This window comes from Tachysurus vachellii, chromosome 13 (assembly GCF_030014155.1).
Source record: "Tachysurus vachellii isolate PV-2020 chromosome 13, HZAU_Pvac_v1, whole genome shotgun sequence".
NCBI classification, from domain to species: Eukaryota; Metazoa; Chordata; class Actinopteri; order Siluriformes; family Bagridae; genus Tachysurus; species Tachysurus vachellii.
In genome coordinates this window covers 16,500,762-16,520,858 of record NC_083472.1, presented here as the reverse complement: position 1 = coordinate 16,520,858, position 20,097 = coordinate 16,500,762, and positions in this window count along the sequence as shown.

Below are 20,097 nucleotides of genomic sequence, written 5' to 3'. Positions count from 1 at the left end.
GATATTAAAATCCCCCAAAAAAGAGTTCTCTCAAATTTGAGGCACAGATCCGACAGCAGATCTGCAAACTCCGATAAAAAGTCTTTGTTTGCTTTAGGAGGCCGGTAGACTGTAGCTATAGCAGTTGAGTGACACTCGGAAACTGACAAAACGAGACATTCAAATGAAGAAAACAGAGGAACAGTTACAGGTCTTAATTTGTATTGCTGATTGTACAATACAATAATGCCACCACCTCTTCCAGTGGATCGCGGGAGATCGAATAACCCGTAGCCAGCATGAGTAAGTTCATTAAAGAGAAGACCGTCCGATTGTTTGTGCCATGTTTTGACTAGACTTAAAAAGTCGAGTTTTTCTTCCAAAATGATGTCAGATATAGTCACAGCTTTGTTGTTGACAGAGCGAGCATTAAAAAACGCTGATTTCAACAGGCTCGGGGATTTAGAAAACACTCGTGTATGCTCTTTATATGTGAGCACAGACAAATTGTTATAGTTAATCCCAGCAGGGTTATACACCAACCTGTGGGGTTTTCGAAGAAATGTAGGATAGGAAACAGCATCAGATGATGAACATGTAAAACTGCGCCTTGAAGAGCGATGTAAGTAGCGCTTACTCCGGAGTACACCAGCACCACCACAGTTAGCGTAGGTATCATGTGCCAGATAATAATTCCGTTTCAAGTTCAACAGTTGGCGAGCAGTGTACCTCAGTGCCATGCAGGAGGAATCCACACCAACAGCAGACCCGCAGAAGTGTAAATCCTGAGCAGGGCAACAGGAGAGTTGAAATCAGACTGTGCAAGTCAAAAGACCCCATCACCCAAACCTCGGAAACCTCGTATGTCCAAATTTTGTCAATTTCATATTTTTTCACATATCGAAGCTATTGGTCAGTCCCCATGTGGGTCTGTTATTTTTACAAGTTTACCAATCTAAAGTCTTGAAAATAGCTTGAGCGCAAATCTCATAACTCCATTGGACACTTCAACTGTCCACCTCTTCCTCACTCCATGGGAGAGCTTCGCGGCATAATTCTCCTCAAGAAGAGTCGCAATGAATCAACACGTCTTCTGAGGTAAATGTCTTCAAAACACTGGGCTCAAAGAAAAAAAATCTTGACCCCTGCTAGTTCTGGTGCTCGTCTGAGGACAGGAATTTAGCGCAAGACAATCCACTGCAACGTGGACTAAACCCTGTGCACTGCAGATAAGATACAGCGTTTTTTTAATTTCCTGAAAAATAACGGTTTTGGAGATACGAGGATTCCGCCTGACAGCGACGATATGCCTTTTGGCATAAACTCCGCAAGTCCATCCAGACGTTGAAAATTACACATTTGTGCTCATGTCCATTAGTTATGGAGGAACTCAGAAAGGAAACAGCAGAGGATGAAGTGTTACAGGCTCTCAGCACTGTAATTCAACAAGGTTGGCCAAGTAATGAACATAGCTTGCACCCCACAGTGCATCCATACTTTCCCTACAAAGATTAACTAGTTGTGGAAGACGGAATAGTGATGAAAGGCCACAAAACAGTTATTCTTCACTCATTACAAAGAGAATACATTGATATAGTCCACAGAGGTCATTCTGGTCTGGATTCTACCAAGCACAGAGCAAGAGGTATCATTTACTGGCCAACGATGACGACTGACATCACAGAGAAACTCCTCACATGCTCAGTCTGTAACAGCACAAAACCACATTAACAAAAAGAACTAATAAAACCATAACAAGTACCATGAAATTGACCACCTTGGCACAGTAAAGGATGTGAACAAGGAGCCTCAGTCCTACAACTATCCAATACAACGGGAGAACATACAGGACAAACGGATGCCACATCCTTCTGGTTGCAGAGCCCCCTCCATCATGGCTCACCCCCGAGAACATTGACTCTCAAAATACCACTATACATACAAAAAACTGTCCTACCCCTGCACCACATTTACCACAAATACACCTCCCTCAGCCACAATCCATACCTACTGACTTGCCAAAGCACACAGTACAGTCCCCTATCATGGATGCCAGTGTACTTTACAGAACACGTTTAGGTCATGTTTGCAAGCCTAACCCAAGATAAAAACAGTGAGTTCTACTATTGGTAGATCCAGCAGCATTGTGGTTATTGTTTGGAATACCTGCTGAATGTGTTTATTGTGACTATCTGCATGTTGCCAATATCATTCTGTTTACATGTTTTCTAATGTATGTAATGTAATGTATTTTCTAATGTGTTTTCTAATGTATACAGAGATCTTTAGATCTCTTTAGATCTCAATGGTTACATTGAAATAATAGATGCTAATGCACAATGTGGCACTGCATTTCATCTGTTTAAAAAAAACATTTTCGCAGGTAAAACTATTTCAAATTACTCCCTAACAAAAGCTAACATTTTGTAACGTACTATTCATATATCTTAACCAACATAACACCTTTATTTAACAATTATCTCTCTTTTTCTTCACATTTTAAACAGGAGTGCATAAAACACCATCCTCGTACTATCAACAGACTTCCTCTCAACACATTCGCTCACAAAACTCAAAGAAATAAAATAAATTTTATTTATAATATTATAATATAGGGGGCACGGTGGCTTAGTGGTTAGCATGTTCGCCTCACACCTCCAGGGTCGGGGTTCGATTCCCGCCTCCACCTTGTGTGTGTGGAGTTTGCATGTTCTCCCCGTGCCTTGGGGGTTTCCTCCGGGTACTCCGGTTTCCTCCCCCGGTCCAAAGACATGCATGGTAGGTTGATTGGCATCTCTGGAAAATTGTCCCTAGTGTGTGATTGTGTGAGTGAATGAGAGTGTGTGTGTGCCCTGCGATGGGTTGGCACTCAGTCCAGGGTGTATCCTGCCTTGATGCCCGATGACGCCTGAGATAGGCACAGACTCCCCGTGACCCGAGGTAGTTCGGATAAGCGGTAGAAGATGAATGAATGAATGATATTATAATATAATATATTATTATATTATAATATAATATAATAATAATAAATTATTAACTTAACAACAAATATAACTTACAAATAAATAAATAAATAAATAAAATACACAAGTCACAATTAACACCGATTACATTCTCCCCCTTCTGAATTCACCAAAATCCTAAAGTCTCACTCAGTTTTATTTATACAATTGACTGTGGTATCCAAAACAACCTATTCCAGCTTAAATATACTACCTTCAGAAAAGTTTAAGAGACATTAAAAGGGTGATCAGGCATTAAAAACCTCTCAGGATAAAACAATGCGTTTTATACCATACCAGGTTACATCCCACCAGTCTATTCATACTGTAAATCACTTCAACTGAATTGCTTGACCGTCATAAAGATAATGTTGATGTACATTACAGGATATGAATTTGAGAAATAAAACAGCTCTATAAAACTTATTAATGACTGGGATTTCTTACCCAAAGTGTCTGTAAGTGACATAATCTTGAACAGTCTCTGTGCCATAGACTTGATAAGACGATAACCTTTTTAACTACTCTACTGGCACATGTGACTCTCTCTAGAGCAGTTCCTATATCCTGCACATCTCAGTCTCTGATCTCTGAATTAGATCGGTCTGTACTGGGGATGTCTTGTGTCTCTAGGAATGACTCTGTCACTATGTAGACTAGAACAGTCTGACTGACCACTACAAGGCTTAGTTCTAGATTTGTCATCCTCTTAGGACTCCACAGAACAATCACATTCTTGGCTCTGCTGCTCTCCGTCAACATCAAACTGTACAAATGTACTTTCATTCTGTGAGCACTGACTCAAAGAAAGTCCAGTCTCATCCAATACCCAATGGCTTGTTTGTTCCTCTGATCTTTCACTCTTTAAGTCCTCTACAAAATCCTGAGACTGAGAACTAACAACAGACATCCTCTCATCAACACATTCATCAAACAAGATTAGCAATGGCAGAGAACTTTGCTATGAAGTGCTGGTAGTAGAAGGCCATTGCCAGAAACGATCTAATTCTTTTTACAGAGAGAGTAAGTCTGTCATTCTCCATTAGATCACTCTGGGTCTTACAGGAAATCACACCCACCTTTTCTGGGTCCACAGCAACTCCACACTTTTCGATTATATGTCCCAGAAATTTCACAGAAAGTGACTGATTATGTTGAAAAGTCTTTGGAATACCACTTCTAGCCTATTCTAGGCTTCCTTCTTGGTGGTTGGAAATACTGATAGATCATCCAAGTAGCACAACAGATGAGTGAAATTTAGATCACCAAATATGAAAAATGTTCAACATCATTCGCATGAATGATGCCAGACTGTTGCATAAACTTTGCGTCATGCGATTGTATTCATGCAAGCCGAGTGGGGTGGCAAATGCTGTGTATTTTCTGTCCTTCTCATTCATGGGAATGTAAAAGCCGGAGGTCAAATGCATGGTGCTAAAATAGGTATTCCCACTCAAGGATGCAGGTAAACAGTCTGACTGATGCGGAAGTGGGTGTGCGTCAAAGTTCTGTCTTGAGCCATCTGAAATCAGTACAAATCCTCAAACTGCCATTCTTTTTCCACACCATTACCAGGTATAAAGCGAATTCACTTGTCGATTTTTTGATTATACCCTGGTTTTCCATCTCTGTCAGGACTTGTCTCAGCTTGTCTCAGGTGGAACTCTCCGATAGGGAAGACAAAAGGGTCCTTCATCCAGTAGGCGAATGCGACGAGAGATGCCCTTCGCTTCACCGCAGTCCAAAGCTTGTTTTTACAATATATCATTGTAGCTGACCAAAAGCCGAGTTAATTCTTATTTGTTGGAATTTTTTTTATTGTTTAAATGTTTATTAATTCTTCCTTTTGTTATTTGCATTCATTTTACTTGTGTTAAGTGTATGTTATTTAGCTCTCTGACAGAAAAGATTTTATCTGTAGAGGTGAGCATCCAGGCACTAGAGAGGATTAGTGATAGCGATAGTGTGTAGTTTCTGTAGGGGAAAATCTGAAAGCCTTAGGCAGAGTTATCAACTCCAACTCCGGCATTAGAGCCCTCACAGTGGGGCAATACCTCAGCGGCATAGGCTAACGCTAAGGCTAGCCCACGGGAGCACCAATCCTCTCTGTTTCACATGTCTAACAGGTTTGTTCTTCTCAGTGAAGCACCTGCTGAGAAATCTGAAAGAGCTCTGGATATAGAAGATTCCATTTGAAGGCATGTGAAATTAGCTAGGCCTTTAGGGTACTTTAGCAGCACTGGTTATGTGTATTTCCCAGGATGCAGAGAGCCAGATATAACAGGTAATCTTAGGGTCTTAGGTAATCATAGGTACTTTAAGGTAATTTTCCATGTAGGAGCTAACGATATACACTTTCCTCAGTCAGAGAATATTACAAATATTACTAAGAGTAATATTGTAGAGGTGTGTAAATTAGTGAAGGCTATGTCTGATGCTATAGTCTGCTATGGCCCCATCCCAAAGCGGCATAATGATCTAGCTTAAAGCATGTTTTGGTCGCTGAACTGCTGGATGTAGAGATGGTGCTCAGAAAACAATGTAGGCTTTATAGATAAATGGAGCACTTTTGAGGTTAAGGCTGGCCTGTTAGGATGGGACAGTGTCCATCCCACTCGGGAAGGTTCTGTTCTTATTTCTTGCATCTCATTTGTAGTTTAATGTCCTTGGTGACCAAGGGTTTGTTATTCAGAAAGCAGTGTACTGTCTTGGTAAGGATTTTATTGTCCATACAGAAACTGACAATCTGTAATGCAACCAATAAGTCGATTCATATCCTCCCAATGTACAATTCAGAGAACATCCCAGTTTGTCACCTCAAAACACCCATGTAGACCTGTAGTTCTGTGACCACCTCTTTATAAATCTTGTGGTCACTAGCTGCTGCTTGACCACAGGTAAATAGAGGGGTTTGAGGTGAACCAGCTTGTGATCTGATCTAGTGGTTTTATTTTCTATGGATTTACAGCCCACAATTGAGCAGGGATGATTCCAGGGTGACATGGTTAAAATATCCAAAGATAGCTATGAAGGAACTATGGTGCAGGGTAATATGCATATAACTTTACTTGAGTGTGAAAGCAAAATCAATGATTCACATATTTTGTCAATTTTTATACGTACTTATCAGGTGCTTTATGTTTAATGCATAAAGAAAATGAGTTTATCCATCACTAAATAGTGCAGAATTAAGGGAATGTGCCTTCTAATGGTGTGGTGTCCAATACAGTTTTCCATTCATGTTATGTTATTATAAAATGTTTATTATATCTATTAGATTAGATTTATAACAATTATATCTATTATATCTATTATCTATAAATTATATATAAATTAACTTTTTTATGTTATGTCTTCTTGTTGTCTTCCTTTGTTAGAGCTCGTCTTGTTCAAGATAAATAATAATTTATTATAATTATATCTTTACAAGAAAAACAATAAAAAAACTGAGGGCAATTTTGTACAATTTTTAATATATTTGATTTTACTTTATACACAGGAAGTCCTCAGAGCTATATTTCATATAAACTTAGTTTGAGAGAACAAAACATACTATATAATTACGTAAATTTAACGCCCCATTTTAAAGCAGCTCATTCCACAGAGACAGCCCTTTTGGATATCTCTGAGAAACTACATGCTGCTAGATCAGCCAAACTGTCATCCGTCCTTATCCTCCTTGTGTCAGGACTCTGCCTGGACTTTGGCCATGTGCCATTTGTTTATGTTTTCATGTTCACGTGTCTGCCCCGCCTCTGCACTCCTGTCCCTCATGTTAATTAATTATTTGTGTTATTTAGTTGAGCCGCGTTGAGTATTTAGTTGAGTCCGTGCAGCGCGGAATCCTCTTGTCTATTGTCTCCTGTCGTCGTCATGTCCGGTTATGTCTGTGTCCTGTTTCGTGTGTATTTCAGTTATTAAATTCCCTGTTTTTGTTAAGCTGTCCTGCATTTGGGTCCATTTTTATCCCGCGATCGCTGACAGAAGGATTCCGCCAGATCAGGACCCAGCAGGACAGCTTTAGCCTGGACCGGCCGTTTGGGAGCATTTTTAATTTTTTTTCCCCTGGACTTTGCGGGTTTTGGTGACATCGGTCCGCATTTTTCCGGTGGGGGACGCCGCTCCGCTTCCGGCTTTTCCGCGGGGGGCGTTGCCTCACTTCCTGGTTGCGGGCCGTGTCACCAGCCCGAGTTTTGTTCTGTTTTTTCGGTGTCCTGTGACATCGCCCCGCATCTGTCCGGTGGGGGGCATCGCTTCACATCCGGTTTCCGTGGAGGATGCCGCCCCACTTCCTGTCCGCGGGGGGTGTTACAGGCCCGTGTTTTGCCCCCTGGATTTTTTTTTCTGTTCTGTGGATCTTGTTTTTTTTTCCCTGCCCTCCCTCCCCTGGTTCCTGGTTCTCGAGAGGTGGGTCTGGCTGCGGTGCGTTGGGGGCTTTGCTCGGGCCCTCCTGTTCGGCTGTGGACGTCGCTCGGCCCTCCTGTTCGGCTGTGGACGTCGCTCGGCCCTCCTGTTCGGCTGTGGACGTCGCTCGGCCCTCCTGTTCGGCTGTGGACGTCGCTCGGCCACTCTGGCTGCGCCGCCGTGTGCCTTGCTCCCCCCACCTGCCTCGCCGTGTGCCTTGCTCCCCCCACCTGCCTCGCCGTGTGCCTTGCTCCCCCCACCTGCCTCGCCGTGTGCCTTGCTCCCCCCACCTGCCTCGCCGTGTGCCTTGCTCCCCCCACCTGCCTCGCCGTGTGCCTTGCTCCCCCCACCTGCCTCGCCGTGTGCCTTGCTCCCCCCTCCTGGACCCGTCGGGACTGTCGGGACGATTTGGCGCGTCGGGAGCCGCGCCTTGAGGGGGGGGGTTCTGTCAGGACTCTGCCTGGACTTTGGCCATGTGCCTTTTGTTTATGTTTTCATGTTCACGTGTCTGCCCCGCCCTTGTCTTTTCTGCCCCGCCTCTGCACTCCTGTCCCTCATGTTAATTAATTATTTGTGTTATTTAGTTGAGCCGCGTTGCATTGTGCAGCGCGGAATCCTCTTGTCTATTGTCTCCTGTCGTCGTCATGTCCGGTTATGTCTGTGTCCTGTTTCGTGTGTATTTCAGTTATTAAATTCCCTGTTTTTGTTAAGCTGTCCTGCATTTGGGTCCATTTTTATCCCGCGATCGCTGACACCTTGACCTTTCAGCAGCGTTTGATACGGTCAACCACAAGACTCTCTTATCCACCCTCAGGAGTCTTGGGATTTGTGGATCGGCTTGGGAATGGTTTGCTTCCTACCTGGAAGGACGCTCATATCAGGTAACATGGAAGGGAGTGACATCTGCTCCACGCAGACTCTCCACTGGCATCCCACAGGGCTCAGTACTTGGTCCTCTTCTTTTCTCCCTGTATACTCACTCTCTTGGTGAAGTTATTTCCTCACATGGGTTCTCTTACCACTGCTATGCTGATGATACACAACTTATCTTCTCTTTCCCACCCTCAGATGCCACAGCTTCTGACCGGATCTCAGCATGTCTGGCAGAAATTTCATCATGGATGACTGCTCATCAGTTAAAGCTCAATCCTAGCAAAACTGAACTGCTGTTCATCCCAGGTGATTCATCCCCAGGTCATGATCTTGCTATATCCTTGCACAATGATCTGATCTCCCCTTCAGCCACAGCTCGCAACCTTGGGGTAACCATGGACAATCAATTGTCCCTTTCCTCTCATGTTGCTAACGTGACTCGCTCATGTTGGTTTCTTCTCTACAACATTAGAAGGATTCGGCCATTTTTGTCCACACAGGCTGCTCAGGTACTTGTTCAGTCTCTTGTCATTTCTAGACTGGATTACTGCAACGCACTGCTGGCAGGTCTACCTATGAATGCAATCTGTCCTCTGCAAATGATCCAAAATGCAGCTGCCCGGCTTGTTTTCAACCTGCCAAAGTTCTTGCATACCACCCCGCTGCTGCGATCCCTCCACTGGCTTCCTGTAGCTGCACGCATCAGATTCAAAACACTGATGCTGGCCTACAAAGCCAAAAACGGACCAGCTCCCTCTTACCTCAAAGCCCTCATCACTCCACGCACTGCACCCCGCACCCTCCGATCTACCAGCACTGCTCGACTGATTCCACCATCTCTCAGGGTAAGAGGCAAGTATACTACAAGACTCTTCTCTGTACTTGCACCAAGGTGGTGGAATGAACTTCCCCTAGAGGTCCGGACAGCTGAGTCACTGGCTATTTTCAAGCGGCGGTTGAAGACCTACTTATTCAGGAAACACTTCAACTAGCACTTCTTTCCTTATCTTTTGCATTTAAAAAAAAAACACCTTTGACACTTTTTCATTGTAACTTTGAACAAATGTTTTAAACTCATGGTATCTTAAGTATGTAACCTAGTGAGCCAGCATTAACGTATTCAATGCTAGAGATTTAAGCACTTATGTACGTCGCTCTGGATAAGGGCGTCTGCCAAATGCTGTAAATGTAAATGTAAAATGAAAGCATTTTTATATGACTGTAATAATGCAATTGTTTCTTGGCTTATAATCACAGATAATCAGCCAAGACTGAAAGAATGTATACATGGATACCTATTCCCCTTGCCTGTTGCAATCAGTCCTGTTGCTCATCAAATTTATGATTATACTGCAGGTAAGAGTCTTTCATGGCTCATCTTTTCAACAAAACATCATGTTGAAACTTGCACCTACAGAAAGTAAAAACATTTTGATTTAAAATATTTACATTTGGTTTTATTTTGCCCTGAGATCTGCTAGAAAAATACAAAATATTACTTATGGGGTATACTGTACAAGCCCTGGATAACTTCCAGGGTCAAGTGAGAAAGTATGTGGATACTCCTAGTGTGTGGATACACACATGTAATAATCTTTCAACAAAGTTATATAGTCATGTAAAAAAATTAGAACACCCCAAGAAAGCCTTTTTTTTTTTTTTAAATAGATAAACATATGGGCATTTTTATCTTCATTTTTAACATTACTGGAAGTAATGTAACTAAACAAATGAAACCAAAGAAAAGTATTTTTTTTTACTATTTGTAAAATATAATTATGAAGAAATTATAATTTCTTGAAAGGAAAACATAAGGACACCCCCATATTTATTTGTATTTAAAATAGATAAAAAATACCTACAGGTGTATCACATCAGGTGAAAATTATTAGAACATTATTACAGAGCATTTTGAAGGAGGCTTGCCTTATTTAAACCTCAGACATTTAGTTTGGTTTGCTCTTAAATGTTTAAGTGAGAGCCATCACCATGGTGAGATTCAAAGACCTCTGGTCTGGTCTGGTCTGCTTTGGTCTTGTATGAGCATCACCATCACATACTCGACTTTGAATTCTATATTGTATCAGAAGTTGCTTTAGGAACCTGTGAGACCATCTGTCAAAAACTAAAATATACCAATAAATCCACTAAGGACTGGCTGAAAAGCACAAAATGGAGAATTCTGGCCAAGTATTGAGATCCTGTGGGTGATTTGAAACGAACTGTGCATGCAAGAAACCCCTCAAACATCTACTGTAAATAAAGAACTTAATATTTAATGGGGTGTCCAAATGTTTCACGACTGTATATGTTTGATGCCATATTCTTAATAAATATCACTTGCATATAGATGAAATACGTTAAAGTCTGGTGGTGATCCAGGGTTAACAGAACCATAACATATGTACCTAGTGTTATTTCATCGGTTTTAATTGCTAGGGATGGTGCACTGAAAGGTGGCTGCAGCAACGGTTACACCACTGAGAACATTGATGGTAACCTTGTAGAAACTGCAAGCTGAGGCTGGGGTAAAATAGTACAGACTAACTCGTCTAGCACAACAAATAAAGACGAGTAAAAAAGAGGAGGAGCCACTGGTCAAAGAGTGGGATGTCACAGTATGGGACAGACACAAAACCCATCTATGATCAAAGGTGAAGACATCTTTTACCTAGTAGGCCAGCATATGCTTAGACAAGAGAACCCATTGTGCCTGACCTCCATAACAAATAAACAGTCAGCAACTTTAGAGCATGTACCAGGCAGAAAAAGGAACACTCTGCGGACACTCAGTAATTGAAAGCTGCAATGTCAGTAGACTGTAAAAGTTTTGTGATATTCTGAATTCTGCATTCAGCCCAACAGTAATCTATCCACCAATGTATGCAAGGTGCAAGGTAAATATACCAGGGCAAAGCACAATGCACCAGGTCCAGCCAATGAGGTGTAAACATCATTCACAGAATATCTATCACTTAAGTTCATATCAAATGCTAGGGGCTCTACAAAGTGTTTCTGGACTGCTAAATTATTGTATTCAGTTGATAATTTAAGCTGAGGGACCAGATCTACAGACAGAGGTGACAGAGGAGTTCCTGGTTTCCAAAACTCACCGTCTATTTGTGAGAGCATATATGCTAGGCTGGTAGCTGCCAGAGTGCTTACAACCAGTAAAAGCAGCACTGGGTCATCTTGCTTGCCCATTTGCTAATTCCTGTATTAAATGAGGTGAATAATGTGAAAGTCACATATAAGGAGTGGGAATCTGGTCCTGATGAACTGTCTAGCTCTGTCAGGAAGAATGACTACTTGCAATGAGTTGACATGGCACTGGTGATGATGTCTTCTAGTTTTTCCCTTCTCCCTGGAAGTACAGCTTTCCCATGGAGAACAAAAGCTGTGTTGACTTAGCATTAGTAAAATGATTGGTTAGATCACCAGCAACACAAGCTTTTAGGGATGCAGAAAGGTATTTTAAATGTAGGAAGTCATATATTTGTATATGTACTATACATCTATATTGTAATTATTTTAACAGATTAAATTAAATAAAATCATGAGCAGGGGGGCACGGTGGCTTAGTGGTTAGCACGTTCGCCTCACACCTCCAGGGTTGGGGGTTCGATTCCCGCCTCCGCCTTGTGTGTGTGGAGTTTGCATGTTCTCCCCGGGTTTCCTCCAGGTACTCCGGTTTCCTCCCCCGGTCCAAAGACATGCATGGTAGGTTGATTGGCATCTCTGGAAAATTGTCCGTAGTGTGTGATTGTGTGAGTCACTGAGAGTGTGTGTGTGTGCCCTGCGATGGGTTGGCACTCCGTCCAGGGTGTATCCTGCCTTGATGCCCGATGACACCTGAGATAGGCACAGGCTCCCTGTGACCCGAGGTAGTTCGGATAAGCGGTAGAAAATGAGAGAGAGAAAATCATGAGCACTGGGCATGCTAAGCACCTTCGCTACCCCATTCACTATTCCCCATTCACTATTCACTATTTATGGTACAACACATCTTTTGCCTTCTCTCTTGCCAATGCCTGTGTCAGATGCATACACTTCCGCGACAAATGTTTTGACAGGATATGGATGCTTGAGCATTAGGATAGTAACCGCTTAAGGATAGCTTAAACATTGGGATGGCCAGCTGATAATTTCTGTCTCCTTCCAAGATATACAAGAGATTTATATCTGCACCCAGGGAAAGCTGAGGATAATTGGGTACTTGGAGGTGACTGTGATTAACTGGGAAATGGTCTTAAGCTGCAAAATGCTCAAGGTGAACAAAGCGAATAATGAAGTATCCAGATATGCCAGTTTAGTCTGGATAGCAGGGTTCAGTCCTTTGTGGTAAGCAAAGAAATAGAAGGACACACAACATAACATTTCTAACTTGTATGTTTCAGCATACAATTTGGAGCATGGAGGTCCAAAAATGATCTGGGAGGAGTATACTCTCTGTGGCCCCTTTCACAGATGCAAAAAAGGTTTGGTCTATGGCAACAGCAGTGGGCAGCACACATTAAAAGAATGAGGACAGGAGGCAAAGTTATTATCCCACAGTATCCAGAAACCACTGTGGTACATATATAAAAAATATGATATAATATATATGTAAAAATATACTATATATAAAAAATATATTGAGAAAATCTGCAGGACCTTCACCTCTGCCCAGACTGCACCTACATCTCACAGTCAGGATTCCCCTACTCCTTTGCTGTCACTTTTCTCAACCACAGCAGCAAAAAAGATTTTACAACTCATCCATTCTTGCAATCCTACCAGCTGCCCATGTGATCATCTCACAAGACCTTCTGCCTTTCATCACCATGATCATCAATAGATCCCTAACATCTGATACCAACTACCAGCACATTTGACAGAGACAGCCCTTTTGGATGTCTCTGAGAATCTACATGGTGCTAGACCAGCCAAGCTGTCATCTGTCCTCATCCTCCTCGACCTTTCAACAGCATTGTTTCCTACCTGGAAGGACGCTCATATCAGGTAACATGGAGGCGAGTGACATCTGCTCCACACAGACTCTCCACTGGTGTCCGACAGGGTTCAGTACTTGATCCTCTTCTTTTCTCCCTGTATACTCACTTTCTTGGTAAAGACATTTCCTCACAAGTGTTCTCTTACTACTGCTACTGTTCAGATACCACAGCTTCTGTTCGGATCTCAGCATGTCTGGCAGACATTTCATTGTGGATGACGGCTCATCAGTTAAAGTTCAATCCTAGCAAAACTGAACTGCTGATCATCCCAGGTAATTCATCCCCAGGTCATGATCTTGAAATATCCCTGTATAATGATCTGATCTTCCCATCAGTCACAGCTTGCAACCTTGGGGTAACCGTGGACAATTAACTGCAAATGATCCAAAATGCAGCTGCACAACTTGTTTTCAACCTGCCTAAGTTCTCGAATACCACCTCGCTGCTGTGCTCCCTCCACTGGCTCCTGGTAGCTGCACGCATCAGATTCAAAACACTGATGCTTGCATACAAAGCCAAAATTGGACCAGCTCCCTCATACCTCATAACCCTCATCACTGCTCACACTGCACCTTGCACGCTCAGAGCTACCAGCACTGCTCGACTGGTCCCACCATCTCTCAGGGTAAGAGGTAAGTATACAACAAGACTGGTGTTGGAATGAACTTCACCAATGGGTCCGGATAGCTGAGTCACTGAGACGCAATGATGGTTGAAGACCTAATTCTTCATGAAATACTTTGTGAAATACATGAAAAACTAGCAGTGTCCCCTGTTTGTTGTATGTGTGTATTTAAAAAAAATAATAATAAGATAAGAAAAAATCAATAAATAAAATTGTTTTTGGCTCATGGTATCTTAAGGCTGTAACCTAGTTAACAAGAGTTAGTAAGACTCTTTTAACTTATATAAGTGAATTATTTATAGTTTGTCACCAATTAATACTTGTTAATAGTTAAATTTTAATAGTTAATTTATGATGATTTGCTAGTTATCTACTTTATGGTACTGTCTCTAATCGTACTTTAAGGTATGATTAGAGATGTCCACTGCCTCTGATTCATTTTAATTATTTGCATAGCAGAAATATGCAAACATTAAAAGGCATTTTCTGGATTGTGGTTGTTCATGTGCATAATCGGTGCTGTCATGCTTTGGGACAGTTATGACAACAGGTGTGAGCTAATCTTTCTCTAATTTCTCTCTCTTCTATCTCTGGCACAAACACATGCACCCACACACGTACATACAAACAACCCCCTTGACCACAAATCCCTGAAACAGACACACACACACACACCTCTGTGGCAGCTGTCATGAACAGATGACCTTGAAAAAGAAGTGTATCCCTTGTGATGCAGTGAGAGCTACACAACACAGAGAACAAAGCAAACAATGTATGACTTTAATGAAGAACAAACACCTTCACAATGAAATGTCCAGAATAGTTTTTGAGAAAAATGTGAGCTCCCTTTTGCTTGTATTTGCAGTGATGCAGTTTTTCACTCACTCTCTCACTCATTTTCTACCACTTATCCGAACTACCTCGGGTCAGGGGAGCCTGTGCCTATCTCAGGCGTCATCGGGCATCAAGGTAGGATACACCCTGGAGGGCCCATTGCAGGGCACACACACACTCTCATTCACTCACGCAATCACACACTACGGACAATTTTCCAGAGATGCCAATCAACCTACCATGCATGTCTTTGGACCGGGGGAGGAAACCGGAGTACCCGGAGGAAACCCCAGAGGCACGGGGAGAGCATGCAAACTCCACACAAAACAAGGCGGAGGCGGGACTCAAACCCCCAACCCTGGAGGTGTGAGGCGAACGTGCTAACCACTAAGCCACCGTGCCCTGCAGTTTTTCAATTTTTCAATATTAATAGTCAATTCAAAAAAATTCAAAATCATCCCTGTTGCCTTATTACATTCTATTAATATTCACTAAGGCATTCAGCTGACTAGCAGTAACTCTATATTTACATGCATACACTGCTTGGCCAAAAAAGTGTCACCACCTGAATTTAACCGGGAAAATTGTTAATAACCTTCTACTGCATGATTACTAATTACTGCAGAGATTACTATGTTTCAGCTGAACTATATTTAACCTTAACTTATGCAGACATGAAAAGATGTTACTCTGTTTCAGAAGGGTCAACAACTAAGGAGACTACTAAAATACTAAAATTGGGTTAAGAACCAGGGGGGCACGGTGGCTTAGTGGTTTCCACGTTCGCCTCACACCTCCAGGCTTGGGGGTTCAATAAAAAAGATATCTCAAAGAATTTGAATTGTGTAGCTTAAGAAAACCATTTATCATTAAGGTTAATTGACAAAAGTCTTTAATTTGCTACAGAGCATAAAGTTTGGACTCTGGAGCAACATGGTCTGATGAGTCCAGAATAACCCTGTTCCAGAGTGATGTCTATTGTGGGATGTCTGTGCATAGCTGAAAGTTTGGATATGAACTGGCCTAATTCTTCTGTTAGAAAGATCTGCACCTACCCCTGCTAAAAAAAACCAGCATTGCTGGTCCAGCATAAGGTATGTTTTGCATGCTGGGACCAGCTTGGGATGGTGGTATGCTGGTCCAGCATCAGGTGCTGGATGCTGGTGTGCTGGCCGACCAGCCTGGGATGCTGGTGTGCTGGCCGACCAGCTTGGGATGGTGGTATGCTGGTCCAGCATTAGGTGCTGGTTGCTGGTGTGCTGGCCGACCAGCCTGGGATGCTGGTGTGCGGGCCAAACAGCCTGGGATGCTGGTGTGGTGGCGATGACCATGTTTTTTTAAGAGGTGCTACCCGGAGTCCTTTGCCTTTAGACAACTTCTGCTCTGTCTTCTTTATTCTCTGAAAAATTATAGAAACAAAATAAGAAACAAAACTATATATCACTCATTTGTTTATATTGTGCAGTGAACGAGTTACGATAAAACAGCTACTGCTTAAGTTACATACCTTTAAGCATCAGTATTTGTGCCCTGAAGACGTCTTGCTTCCATCGTACCCAATAAACCTGAGTTTGGTCAAACATGTCATAGTTAAAGTCCTTAACTTCGCTAGTTGGAACAACTGCTGTGCAGCCGTCATCCAGGTGCCTCACGTATGCCAACATTCTGATTCCCAGTGATCAGCAGATTCGTCGTGTAGAAGCGGAAGCTTTTTATTTACCCCAAAACAAAATCCTAATTACGGTGGCAAAAACAAGATGATCTGGAACACATGCACTTATACTAATTTTGATAAACACTGTAAGGTATATAATGTAGTCGTAAACATTGCGAGATTTATTTTTGGAAAGTGCAGGAACTACATTTACCTTCGTGAACATAGTTGCTTTAAAGGTTGCATAGTAACACTGATGTTGGGTAATATCTCTTCACATTACCGCTTTACTAATAAAACAGACAAACAACTTAACTACTTCTTAATTGAGACAAATGGATTATATATCTTTCAAAAACCATCATTCTGTATGATTTATATGCTGCTTCCCTCATGGAGCCCGGGAAGTCAACATTTGTTAGTGTTACTATATTTAATTTGTGGAGACACTTTAATCTCTAACGAACGATTTTTAAATGTTTTTATTCTTTGTTACTCAAAACATTTTGAGCTTTGTTATTTCAGTTCAGTTATTCAAAAGAGGGAGCAAAAGAAACAACACACTTATAATTAAATATATTCCAATATATTGTGTTTTAATCTTATATTAATGTGTTACATAGAAACATACACATGCAAAAATAAAGCTTGTTCCCATAAAGCACATTCCAGCAAGATCATACTGGTTAACCAGCTACACCAGCCCCGTTTTGCTTGATAACACCATGACTATGCTGGCCACCCAGCTATACCAGCACTATACCAGCACTATACCAGCACTGACCAGCATTATAGCAGCACTATACCAGCACTGACCAGCATTATACCAGCACAATACCAGCATGAACCAGTAAAAACCAGCTTGGACCAGCATGGAATTCATGCTGGTTTATGCTGGATTTTTCAGCAGGGACTCCAGTGTGAAAATTTAATGTCCAGATATTTATTGATAACAGTGATGTGCGTGTGGTTTTCTATAGGAAAACAGAAAACGTAATAACTATATAATACAAATACACCATTGCAAACATTAAAACTGTTTATGTCTGATAAACTAAATTATTCTCAAATAAATCAAACTTACAACATTCAGTAAAATAAGCATATCTGCAAATGGTATGACCTAAATAAAACAGCATTAGATGAAGCAACTTTCCTTTGTCTTTGGTGCTTTTTGATAGCCTGGTGCCCCCTGAACTCCCAAAAAGTTCGTCTTAACTCAGCAAATACTCTCTCCATTCCTGCATGCATAAGGCGGTTACCAAAACCTTGATTATGAGTTTCTAATCGGTGATCTGGTTGATCTGGTGATCTGACCTCTGGTTGTGTTACAGGGTTGTGGTAACCTAGAGGTTATGGTGTTGGACTACTGGTTGAGAGTTTGAATCCCAGGTCCACCAAAGTGCCACTGCTGGGCCCCTGAGCAAGGCCCTTAATGCTCAGTTGTATAAGTTTTGAGCTGCCACCTCATGCAGAAACTGATGTGTGATCATGATGAGATTGTCCCATTATTTGCAGTCATCTTCCTTAGGTAAAAGGGTGTGACTGAAGGCACAGAAAGCAGATTGGCGGAGTTTCTATAAATCCTCAGATGACACTGAAGGGTGTACTGGCCAGTGATTTGGAGATTGATGCAAAAAGGTGGGACCCTAAATTCCATCTGTAGGTATGAGACACACCTAGAAGGGTCTTTTACCTAGCTATGACAAATGCAGCTTGGATTTCCTCACATTTTTCTATACGTAAATAAGTCACAGAGCCAAAGGCTTTCTCCAAAGCATAACAGAATGCATGCAAAACAAATAATGTGTCATAGCATGCTGGTGTGTAATGCCTACGCAAGGTTATTTTCTGTGAGTCAGGTAGCTCTTTTTCCCATGCATGCCATTTTGAGATAAGGTCAGCCAATATATGTTCGTAACAACCTTTGACCCTTATAGTGTTTGCACCTTCATTTTGGCCCTTGTGGTTACATATCCAAGTGGATTTTACTAGCTTGCAAGAATGGAATCACTTGGAATAACATTGTTAACACACTGCCTTATTTCAAAGCCAGCAGTTGCAAAAAATGCTCTGTTTGTTAATGAGCTTCTTAGCCTGACATTGAGACTGAAGGGACTGTCAGCAGACGACAACATAAAAACATTGCTGGACCGACTCTGCTATATCTTCATTGCCCTCTGTGTTGTCTCTGGAGGGAATATGTAGCACAGCACCGACTACAGGTCATCCTAAAAGGCAGCATGTGCCATTCGTAGATGTCCAGAGGGAATTTCCTTTCCATGTCACTCCAGAGAAAGCAGAGCAGTGGCTGATCTTCAGGGAGTAGTCCGATCTGGTGAAACATGGCTTGTATGTCTTCACTAATACTCTCTAAACCTGAGCAAGACTCCTAAAAGATTGTCATTAAGCTTCACTTAATTGTAGCTGAAACCACTGAAGCTTTGCCATTGTGATGCAAGAGGTGGTGTGGAACATACCATGACTCACAGGAACTGGCTGCTTCTGCACAGCTTATCTTTACAACATTGCCAGACTCTTCCAGTTTGTGTATTTCTTTGTTATACACACTTGCCAGATCAGGATTATTGACCAAGCGATGCTCTGTGGCTCTTGCATGCAGTGGACTTGTTTGTGACAGCTGCAGTAGGGTCAAAAGGGTTTTAAGCAGTCCCGCATTTTTACTGTGGCTGATACTTTAGTGTCAGTGGAAGAGGTTACAGGCAAACTGAAGACTTTAGGTTGTTCAATGCTGGTAAGAATTGTGGCTTCCTTGAATTTAGCAGGGAAAATGAGTTTTTGCTCTCATTAATGTGGCTCAGCGTAGCCTGAGCTTTCCTTTTCAGTAATCTAGCAAACTCTAAAGTTCTGGAACTGCCACTTATAATGATGTGATTATCCAGACAGTACTCTAGGCATGAGTCTCTGTGGCTGACTGGCAGTTTGGTCAGTAGATTGTCAACATAAGAATCACATTGCAGTTCATATCTTGAAGACCCATCTGTGGTAAGCATGCCTACTACTGTTAGCAGCTGCAGCAAAAAAGCCTTGAATATTAGCAGGGCAAATGGCTGGTGCATAGAATAGCTCTCAGCTTTCTCTGAATTCGCTGTCTTGGCTGCCTCTGGGAGCCTGCATTGCACAGGTGTAGGAAAATGGGCCATTGACCTATCTTTTAGCTGCAGTCCAGGCTGGGTTGGTGGAGGCAGAAGTAATTGATAAAGGCACTGAAGATCTGTGGCTGGCTGTACTGAAACTGGCATTGGTTGTTGATATGGTGACTGCAGAAGAACTGGCCCTTTTTGTCCAGAATTTTGCTGACGTTGGGGCTGAACGTGAATGGACTGCAGTCATCTTTGCAGCCACTGCACTGCAGCTAAGTGGTGCAGTGGCTGCATTGATACTGAAGCAGGCTGCATTATTACTGGCTGACGATGTTACTGCACCCGAGAGTGGGCAGGCTGAGCAGCTATTGCATATGAGGCCAAGAGCCTGCCTTCCTGAGTTCAGCAAAATGTTTTTGAAGCTGTTGCCCTGGCACAGATGCTGCACGTGGTATACTATGTGCCTGCAGTCTTGGTCAAAAACAGCTGCTGTAGTTGGATAAGAGGCTCATGATAACTTGTCTCTGTGAGGATGATGCTCCAGTCACCAGGGGTTTTAGTCTATGGTTACTGAGGTTCATCTAAGAAAATCTCCTGTTACGCTCCTGAACAGGAAATCTGGATAGAA